Below are 11,791 nucleotides of genomic sequence, written 5' to 3'. Positions count from 1 at the left end.
TACAGGTTGGCTTTTTACCATTTCCCTCATGTCTTTTACCTCCTCTTTATCCATCAATGGTTTAATGGCCTGCTAGATGATTTCTGGAGTTGGATTTCGGCAAATTTTATATTTTGCCCCAGAATTTGCCTCAGATGGAATTTTAATTTGTTGACACCACCTGACATATGCTTGCCACACAACTTGCAAGTCAAATACATTCAATTGACGCCCCCAAATTCGGGTATAGGATCAAGTTCACCATATTCCCACACAGGGTCCAAATTCCTCGACATTTTGTTTGAAACTTTAAACTTGAATTTTAACCTAGGGCACAAAAAAAAATTGAAAAAAAAATTAAAAATTGTCCATCACATAAGAAGCAAACACAAATGTAATTGTTGATTTTAAATTTTAAATGCCTCTTCTCACTCACTTGAACACAATCGGATTCACTAAACAAGGGTTTGAATTTTTTATTCTTGAAAGTTGAAACATGTAACCAATCTAAACATTTTGAAGTTTTGATTCAATCTAGATTCTAAACAATGTTTTGATTCAAATTTCTACGCAAAAATAAGCTAAAAACAAACCAATAGAAAGATTTAAGAAGCCATTTGTGTAACAAAGACTGAAAGGGAAATTAAAATACATACCTGGCAGTAGCAAATCGGCACCTTGAGTCTCTCATGTTGAGTAGTGGACAAATCTCCAAATCCACACCACAAAACTAGTAAATCTCCTCCTCTTGGGCAATGGCAAACACCTCCTCTCTCCACAGGGATGAATGGCAGAAATAAGAGTGAAAAATGCATGATTGTTCGACCTTTTCCCTCACTTATCCGCGGCTTGGGCAGGCTTCACGATTTTTTCAACCGACTCTCGATTAAATCACAACTTTTTCGATTAAATCGTGACTTTTTCATTTTCGAAAAAATCGCCAAAGAGTCTGCCGATAAAATCCGCTAGCCCAAAAAATCGAACTTTGTCCATTTTATCGCGACTTTATCCCGACTTTTTCCACACTTAGAAGAATTGAGCCTTTGTCCATTGTCTTCACCTAGCTTGTATCTCCATCACCTTGAACCTTATAACATAGAATATCCTCTTAGGTGATCATTGGGAAGCCCCCCTTGTAGTGCAACTCCACTAAAGAGCAAGAGGAAGATGTTGAGGTGACAATGGCAATCCACCTCATTGTTGCAACAAGGTACGGCCCTTGTCTTGTGAGTCCTCTCACAAGACCTGCTAAATTTTGAGGCAACAGGTACTACAAATAAAAATTTTAAAATCAAATTCGAAAAATTGGACATGTAGCATGCTAAACAAGTTCACTCTTGGGAAGAGGCTAAAAATCAACAAGTTTTGGGAAAGTTACCATAACTTTCACTTGGCACATTAAATTTTGGTCAAACCTATGGAATTGCAGACTAGACATACTAGAGTAATACAGATTGAAATTTCAAATTCATAAGGGCTCAAATTTCAAAGATATATCAAGACAAAGATCAACCATCCAAGTAACTACAAATTAGGGTTTTAAAAGGTACATAACTTACAATTGGCATAACTTTTGATTGAAAAACCTACTTTTACTAATCCAAAATTTGTAACACAAAGGAAAAAGAGGAGAATTATTTATTCACGTGGCACCTAAGGGCGCTTCAAAAGTCACTTCACCACTTAAACCTCTAGAAAGCTCATCCATGACTCGTGAAGAAATAGAATATGTCCAATACCAGGTATCGAAGTTGGGAATTCAATTGTCAGGTGCAAGGATAAAATATGGAACAAAAGATGGAGGAAAACAAGGAATAAATACAAAAATCTCTCAAGGAAGAAATACAAGAATACATAAATTCCATGGAAAGCTTCTCTCGGAGAGGCTTCCAAAAAGCAATATGGAGATCCAAGGAAATCATAAAATGAGGAGACTAATTGTGTTAGAACTCAATTTCATATGGGGAGTATTATATCATAACTGGAGAGCACAAATATTGAATCACAGAACTTGTTACACACCACAAATGGGTGACCCCATAAGAGAAATTTTTCTGCTATATTTGTCTTCAGCCAGCAACCCCTGATAGCCACTAATGTAGCCAATATACTGTGCCAGTTGATCTCCACTCCCCGAGCCAGTCATATGTCCCCTCGCCCATCTGTCGAGAGCGTATGTTTGAAGGTGGGTCATCCAATCCTAAAGGTATGTCTTTCATTGTGCAATCAAGTGCTTATGCTTGTTTTTCCTTGGGCACTTTAGGTATGGATTATTGGGTGACCTGGAAGGAGGAAGGGTTTTGGCTGTAGTCTTCTTCCCTCCCCTAAATGGGGGTTAATCCTCAACCCCAGTCCTGTGGTATCTCCCCTATTGGCTTATAGCTTCAGGATGGGCACTAATTGGGAAACCCTAATTTTGGTAGCACGGTCCCATTTTCCCATTTCACATTTTTCACTCCCCTCTGCACATTACATGCCCTATTTCATCATCTTCCCTCTTTGGGTCCACATGACCACTGGGTCCACAAGGCTCTGGTACACCTCCTCCCCTTGTCCACATGTTTGGGTCGAGCCTAGAAATGTTGCCCTAGAGGTTGATGTAGCTAAAAAAAAGATTAAAAGTGTATCATGGCCACACATAAAAAGAAAATAATATCACAAAATGTAAAAGATGGTCAAGACATTATATTAGCACGTGGGCAAAAGTCAAACATGAGCTCTACCCCTTCATTATGGCCATCACCCTTGTTCCTAGGGCCCCATGAGTGCCCCCGCCATCATTAAGAAACCAATGCACGTCCCAACCCTTGGTGAGCGATGAACTACCCCACCTTAAGGGGGTAATAACTTCTTATATCATACACAACATGCTCTTATCTCCTGGATGTTGAAGAATCAAGGGCACTAGTGTGTATTAGGATTCTTCTCCAGTTGATAAGAATTTGTGAAGCACTTTTACAATTATCTTAGCTTGATCTTCTTCTTATTATTAGTGTATGTGTTTCATCAAACTGCTACCAAAAACATAAAGACAAGAACACAAATGTTGGCTCTCTGCCAGGGCCAAAAACCTCTCTCTCTTGAGACGAAAAGCCTTCAGTAAGTTTTCTCTTATTGAAGCTTCTTATTGATCAATGCCAAACCCTATACCCTTGACTAGAATTTCCTCCAAGCACAAGTCAATTCCTTCCTCCTTTCTACACTTTGTTCCCCGACACTTCCTTCTTCCGGCACTTCGTTTCCCGGCACTTCGTCCTCCTTCCAACTGTTGTTAGATCTTGTTGCACTTGCTCTAGAAGAGATACCTTTGATGAGACCCTTTCCTTATGATGATCCCTTCCTTCTCTTCACCAACCAACGAACTTGTATGACTGTAATGGGAGGGTTGTTATGACAGCAGAGACAACCTCCTTCTCTTCGCACGTGTGATTGTAATAGGCTTTAGAACAGCCCTATTACCTTCACTCTTCTTCCTTACTTCTTCGCTTGAGTGGGAGGCCCTTTAGGCCTATGTTCTAGCCCAAACAAAGATAAATATAGGATTGTTATGTTGTTGTAGTTATGCATGTAAGAATGCTTTTGTTTCTCGCATGTGTGACTGTTTTCTACCCTAGAAAACAGTCCTCTTGACTTCGATCTAGGCTTCACCGTCTTCGTTGCACTTGGAGACCTCTTCTTCATCCTTTGTTACCCTTTACTTGCCTATTTTCTTTGCTAATTTAAGAGATATGAATGTGTTGTCTTTGGAGGAGTGGACAACCTCTATATATAGAGGATTGTCCCTCCTTTAGGCCAACTTGAAGGCCGACTTACTATTTGTGGGCCGACTTGCCTTCTTTGCCTCGGATGGGTTCTTTTGGTGGTGTCTTTGCTTTGGAGGAGACTCTTTGATGGTGTCTTTGCTTTGGAGGAGACTTGACTCTGCTTGGAGGAGTATTCTTTGACTCTTATACAAACATATACATGATGCAACATGCTCTTAAGGTCTTCACATTTTCTTTTGACTATTTGACTCACCTATAGCACTTTAACATGTGCTAGACCTATTTCAATGAGCAAGAAACTCATTGACATATATTATAAAAATAATATTTCTTTTCTTTAATAAATACAAATATCAAAAGTACATTTATGAAGACTGAACCTAGTTACATTTCCTTCAGCACTCCCTCTTAACTAGGGAGGTATTCATACAACATTACAAGGTGTTTGGCTATGTTTCAATCTTGAAGAATTCACATAAGAGAAACCAAATTTGCAATCCATCTGTTATAGCATCATAATAACCAACATTGTTTCCACAGCAAGGCCTTGATTGACAGCTCTATCTCTCAATAGATCAGAGCATAATGTTGGCGAGACCAATGACTTATAGACACCTTAGTCATTGTCTCTCAAGGTACATACCCACCCGGGGGTTCACTGAGTATGACCTTCTAGGACTATTCTTATCTTGGGTTCTCAACCCTCAAAGAATATTAGTCCTCTTGCCTACTCTTGTCTTGGATGCCCTACACATCCTCAAAGAGTATCAGATGCCAGATGATTACCCAATCCTTCCATTCTTTCTTCCCAAGTGAAGACAAGAATGTTGTGTCCATCACTTCTTCTCAATTGAGAAAGACATGCCCAAGTATCCTCTAACAAGGTACCTGTCCAAGTTCCTTTGTAATTGGGAACTTGTTATAACTCCCTCTTAGCTAGGGATTTGTCCATTCATCAGCAACTTCTTCTTCGTGGGTCCTCCAGCTGCTTGATCTCCTTCCTTCCTTTGATGTCATGAAGTCTTTGTTCGAACTTCTTCTTGGTAGGGCACCATCCATCGATCACTTTCCTTCCTTCTTTGTCATGTCATTGCTTCCTTCGTGGAAAGTGGCCTTCTTGTCACATATAAGGTTCTCTTGTCATCTAATTGTTCCTTGTCATCTTGTCTATGCTTCGAACTACTCTTCACATGGATGCTTCTTTGTAGTTTCTTGTTCCCATGCTTTGATCCATAGTTTTAAAACTCCGACTCCGACTCCGACTCGGCCGAGGATCGACTTCGACTCCGACTCCAAAACGGTAATGACTCGGCCGGCTCGATTTCAATGACTCGGTCGTTGTAAAAAATACATTAAATATTTATTTTTTTCATAAAAAAACATAATTTTAAAGATTTTCATTCATGTTTCCAAACACACAGCATTATAATATAGATGGAAGACAACATATGATCAAAGTAGGCTCATGAACCAATCCATTATATCAAAATGGTACCCAATGGCAATACATAGTCAACTGTCATACATGATCAAAGACTCAAAACAAAAAACACATAACCAAGGAGGCTAGAAATGGCCTCTACAACAAAAGTAAACTGTGACCAGACTCCAGTACTAGTACTACAACTACTGGCTAGTAGCTACTGCCAGAGGAGCCAAGATCATGTCGATCAATCTCTGGATCATCATCAGAGTCAGACAGGGGGCCCCATGGCTCCTCATCATCATCATCTCCAACTGCAGCTGTAGAAGTGGTACCACTAGCAGGCTGTGCAACTGCAGCAGATGCAAGCTGAGATAGAGTAGATATGCAGCTGCGCTTCTGTCGTGGCTGAGCAGAGGAAGCACCTACAACTGGAGTCCATGTTGGCTGTGAGACTGAAGCTGGTGGATTGGGATCTACATTCAACTGAACAGCGTGTTCAAGTTCAATTGATGTCTCGATATCTAAATCTAAATCAAGATCCTCATCAGGATCAAACTCTGCTAGACGACTCTCCACTACCCAATCTGATGTTGGATCAATTTCTTCCAACACAATGGGATCTGAATCAGGTCTTTTGTTCAGCAAATGGTTTCGTCTGAGCCGGAGGTTGTATTGGACATAAACTAGATCATTTAACCGTTTTTTATCCAAACGGTTTCTCTTCTTTGTGTTACTTGGGAGCAGGAGCGAAAACGGGAGCGGGAGCGACATTTTCATAAGCTCCTGGTTTGGGAGCGAATCCTAGAGGAGTTTGACAACCAATGTCACTAACATCAAGGTACATAGAGGGATTGGTGCTCTTGATTAAATACGAGTTCCATACCCTAATACATGACAAAATTTAATGGAAACATTGCAATCCTCCAACCCTGAAATCCTGAAAAACTGATAAGTCTGCTGGATTTTGAATAAAATCTAAAATTCTACTTTCTCCATATGAAATCCAATGAGGCTGAAACCACTCTCAAACATCTTGAGTCATTTCATGGTAATGTTAAAAATTTAAGTAAAAGATGAAAATGAAGATTAAGAAGAATGTCACTTTTACTTTAAGAATTTAACATTAGCATGAAATTTGAATAGCATATCAACAGTAGAGAGAATTTGAGTGTGTTAAATAGGGTTTGGGAGGGGGAAATGGACCCCATATAACATTTAGCTAATTCATAAAACACCTTGAAGTCCAAACCAATCAACAAACCCCTTAAAATTTCATTAAAATAATGTTAAATCGTTGTTTTAGTGGGTTACAGGCTGTTGTTTGTGACTCGGCCGAGTCAGTACGGGAAACGGCCGAGTTGGCCGCTGACTCGCCAACCGAGCCGTTTTTTGTACCGAGTCACTCCGAAGGGCAATGGAACGGACCAACTCGGCCGTTTCCGTTTCGAAACGGCCGTTTTTTAAAACTATGTGATCTAGTAGTCCTTCACGACTTCATCGTGATATTGCTTCAACATTAAATGGTGTTTTTGCTAGATGGCTTCTTCATCATGACATCTTCGTAGAGTAGAATCAGTTATCTGCACATTTCATATCTCCAAGGCCTTCATAGATGTCAAGGGTCCTTTGATCTTTTCCTTTCTTATTCAAAGTTATCCAGCCATCTTTCGGGAAATGTCTTCAATGGATCTTTGTCAGATAGTGATTCTTTGTGATCAAGGTGTTCTTCACATGCTTGATCTCTTTCTTCACTTGCTTCTTCTTGGATAGATTGGTCAACCACTTTCTACTCCTTGTGAGAGCACTTCTTCATTGCTTGCTTCTAGGACTAGTCAACATTTCTTCTTTACTTGCTTCTTAGTCAGCAATCTTATACTCCTTATGTGAGTATTTTCTTTTGTTGACTTTCGTTGTATTGTAGTACATGCCTTCGAGCATGTCATTGGTGAAAGAGATTCTTTCCAACTTGATCATGTTATAGAACTATTCCCATGACTCAATAATATACAAATGATAACATGACTAAACTTTGATGCATATTGCATACATACATCATCTTGATTCTCCTTTGATCATCTTATCTTCATTTGGTTGTCCTTGGTGTGGCCCTTCATGCTTCATCTTAGCTTGCCTACATATTATCCTTTTCTTGAATCCCATGAATGGGATTCCCAATGAGATATTTGCTTTTGTTTATGAATCTTCTTTTGAGGATTCCATCATAGGATCTTGAAGACCCTTACCCTGCAAATGTTTCTTTCCTTCTGATGATGGAGGTCTTCAAAGATTCTTAATCATGATCAATTTTCTTTCATTGTGGATGAGGTCCTATTCTAGGTGTGTTCCTTCTACATGAATATCTTGAGCTATATCTACCATGCTCCTATATTCTAGAAGATATTTCTAACCATGCATTTAGTTCTATTTATAAATGCTCCTTCTACATGAGTATTTTGAACTCTATGTACATCATGGTTCTAGATTCTAGAAGATTTTTCTAGCCATGCAATTTTATTATATTCCTACATGCTCCTATACTCAAAACTTTGAAAGAAGACTTTAAGTAAACAAGTAGACTTAGTCATAGTAGAGATCCGGAGGATCTTCCTTCTTTTGCTTCTTGTCTTCTTTCATTTCTTGAGTCACATGAGCTTCTTCCCTTTTTCTTTTGTTGTTGTTGTCCTTCTTTAGTTTAGGACAATTCCTCTTGTAGTGTCCATATTCTTGGCATCCATAGCATTGGATTTTGGACATATCTTTGTTGTTTGTTCTTCGTGGACCAAATTTGCCAAATTTTCCCTTTCTCTTGACCATGGTAGCAAATACTTGCTCCTTCGATCCCACACCCTCTTTTGCTTTGAGTCTTGTTTCCTCTATCTTGCATAGAGACCACATTTCACTTAGTGCAATGGCTTCCTTCTTGGCATATATGCTTGATGTGAAGTTGCTCCAATCCTCAGGTAGAGCATTGAGTACTACAGTTGTCATTTCTTTGTCAAACATGACTTCCCCTAGCTCTTGAAGTTGATCCCTCATCTCAGAGATCTTCATGAAGTAGGGAGCTATTCCTTCCTTTGATATCTTCATCTTGTACAATTCATTTTGTAGAGATATCACTTCTCCAGCTATGCTTACCGAGAATAGCTCTACTAGTTTATCATAGATTTCTTTTGATGTTTCAAGTTTGGAGACATAAGGAATGAGAGAGTCTTTGATGGATTCTATTAGAATCCTTTGAGCTCTTGTCTCATCCTTATTATACTTGGCTAAGGCTTGAGTTTGTTCCTTAGCAGGAATAGTAACATTCCCTTTGATGTGTTCTAGGAGTTCATTCTCCTTGAGAAGTAAATCAATCCTCTTCTTCCATGCAAGAAAGTTATTGGTCCCTACCAATTTGTTGCTTTCCTTGCAAAAAGACATTGATGTATATTCAGAAGGGGACATATACTTACTTGATAGATTTTGAGATGTAGTAGACTTGCTTTCTCCTTGAAGACTTGATGGCTTGCCTTCCTTAGATCTTGATGTTCTTCAAGTTGCTTTCTCCAAGTGGACTTGACTTGATGATGAGAGTTGCTTGATGTAGGTCCTGCTTTGATTTGCTCTTCTTGTAGGTGCCTTTGTGTAAGGCTCTTCTTCTTGCTTTGTAGTCTTCCTTGATGAATGCTAGATGGTAGACCTTCTTGTCCTTTGATGTGATTGAGACTTCTTGGCTTGATGCTTCAACTTTTGTAGATGTCCTTCCTTGATGAGTGTTCTTGAGATGCCCTTTCCTTGATGTGTCACCTTAGCTCTGATACCATGTTGAAGAATCAAGGGCACTAGTGTTTATTAGGATTCTTCTCCCGTTGATAACAATTTGTGAAGCACTTTTACAATTATCTTAGCTTGATCTTCTTCTTATTATTAGTGTGTGTTTCATCAAACCGCTACCAAAAACATAAAGACAAGAACACAAATGTTGGCTCTCTGCCAGGGCCAAAAACCTCTCTCTTGAGAGGAAAACCCTTCAATAAGTTTTCTCTTATTGAAGCTTCTTATTGATCAATGCCAAACCGTATGCCCTTGAATAGAATGTCCTCCAAGCACAAGTCAAGTCCTTTCTCCTTTTTGCACTTTGTTCCTCGGCACTTCCTTCTTCTGGCACTTCGCCCTCCTTCCAACTGTTGTTAGATCTTGTTGCACTTGCTCTAGAAGAGATTCCTTTGATGAGACCCTTTCCTTATGATGATCCCTTCCTTCTCTTCACCAACCAACAAACTTTGTATGATTGTAATGGGAGGGCTATTATGACAGCAGAGACAACCTCCTTCTCTTTGCACGTGTGACTGTAATAGGCTTTAGAACAACCCTATTACCTTCGCTCTTCTTCCTTACTTCTTCGCTTGAGTGGGAGGCCCTTTAGGCCTATGTTCTAGCCCAAACAAAGATAAATATAGGACTCTTATGTTGTTGCGGTTATGCCTATAGGAATGCTTATGTTTCTCGCACGTGTGACTGTTTTCTACCCTAGAAAACAATCCTCTTGACTTCGTTCTAGGCTTCACCCTCTTCGCTGCACTTGGAGACCTCTTCCTCGTCCTTCATTAACCTTTACTTGCCTCTTTTCTTCTCTAATTTCAGAGATATGAATGCATTGTCTTTGGAGGAGTGGATAGCCTCTATATATAGAGGAATGCCCCTCCTTTAGGCCGACTTTAAGGCCGACATACAGTTTGTGGGCCAACTTGCCTTCTTTGCCTCAGATGGGTTCTTTTGATGGTGTCTTTGCTTTGGAGGAGACTTGACTTTGCTTGGAGGAGTATTCTTCGACTCTTATACAAACATATACATGATGCAACATGCCCTTAAGGTCTTCAACATTTTCTTTTGACTATTTGACTCACCTATAGCACTTTAACATGTGCTAGACTTATTTCAATGAGCAGGAAACTCATTGACATATATTATAGAAATATTATTTCTTTGCTTGAATAAAACAAATATCAAAAGTACATTTATGAAGACCAAACCTAGTTACATTTCCTTCAACACTAGAGCCCCGAGCAATGATAATAAAGAAAAATCAAGAAAAGGCAAAAGGAAAATGAAGAAGGGTGGAAAAACAAATGTCGAGGTAACTTATGTACCACGATTGCTCCCTCCTACATCTATTCACCAAATGTGTGGTCATCCCTCATCATTTCCACCCTTGAACCCATGGCATTTGGCCTTGATACCCCTGTGTCCCAATACCTTGGACATGTCTTTCCCTTTAGGGGTTGGGAACACCTAATAGGGTTGTTTATTAGCCACTCATACCTAGGGAGTAACATTATTACATGTTAAAAACCCCAAATTTGTAAGGTAAACCCATTATGAAGTCTCATTTATGCCCTTGATTAACGAGCTTGGTTCACATAGATGCACCAATGAATTATTGTACCTAATGGTAAGGAGATGCATTGGATCTTATGCGTAATTGGTAGGTGGTTTCATCATGGGCTGGGAAACTTAATTGGGGCCCAAAGTCCACCAGAGGATCATATTGACACGTGTAGGGGATGCATTGATAGCCATGGGACTTTGTCATGTGTTAGAGCATTACTTCATGCCATGGGCACCCTCAGCACCTTCATCAACTTGTTCGTTGCCCCACATTATTCACGAGATGGTGCACTTGGACAAGCATTGCCCCAGCCAAATTCGCAATGTACACATAGTTTGGCAATTGATTTGAGGCCCAGAGGAGGTTTGTCTCACTCTTGACACATGGGAGGGCATGCACCATCTTCAAAGCCCTCATTTGGAGCAGTTTACAGGCTTATTTTTCATCACAAGACCCATGAGACTATTAGTTGTGCCCCAAGACCACTTGGAGCACCACATGATGTCTTACATAGAGACTAAGGGGTCATCCACTTGTCCATCATTCATGGAGCCCTCTCTCTCTTCATGGCATCCAGAGGACTCAATGAGGCCCTCCAGCGGCCCTTCTTCATCAAGACATCATCATTTCAACTCACTTATGGATGGCTTCCTCATCACTTTATTAGCTACCTGGTGGACTTGTCACCAAGATTTGTTGTTTGCACATTATTTTATAATTGTTGGGGCTAATTAGGCTAAATAAAATTAGGAGAGACTTGTATAAATAGAGATGAGCCTCATTTGTGAGAACTCATCATCATCATCACTTGGATCTCTTGTAAAAGAATTTCACACTTTTCTCTTGGACAAATTGGAGACTCTTTGATGCATTTCGATATCTTTGGAAGCTAGAATTTCGATCTTTCTTGGAGCTACTTCTTGATTTGTGGTTGGATATATCTCATTGTCATCTTGTAAGTGCTCTTTGATGAATATTTTCTTTTGAAATGATGTCTAATGTATGGAATTGTTGCAACTAATTAATGCTATTGTGCCCTAGTTTATTGAATATCATTGTAAAAGGCTATTTTGGTTGGCAATTGCATATGTTACTCATTGCATGACAATAGATGAATGTTCCTAGTGGATGAATTTTATTTTCTTCCATGAAAATCCATAGATATTGGGTGGGTAAATGTTAAAGCTTGGTTGCTAGTGCATCCATCTTTGGCGTCCATGAAGACAATTTTGGCAAAATTTTGAATCATCTTAG

The sequence above is a fragment of the Pinus tabuliformis genome, chromosome 3_2 (assembly GCF_031772625.1).
Source record: "Pinus tabuliformis cultivar Carrire ecotype Pingquan chromosome 3_2, CPIR1, whole genome shotgun sequence".
NCBI classification, from domain to species: domain Eukaryota; kingdom Viridiplantae; phylum Streptophyta; class Pinopsida; order Pinales; family Pinaceae; genus Pinus; species Pinus tabuliformis.
The sequence above is the reverse complement of the archived record's forward strand: the minus strand, read 5'-3'. Positions refer to the sequence as shown.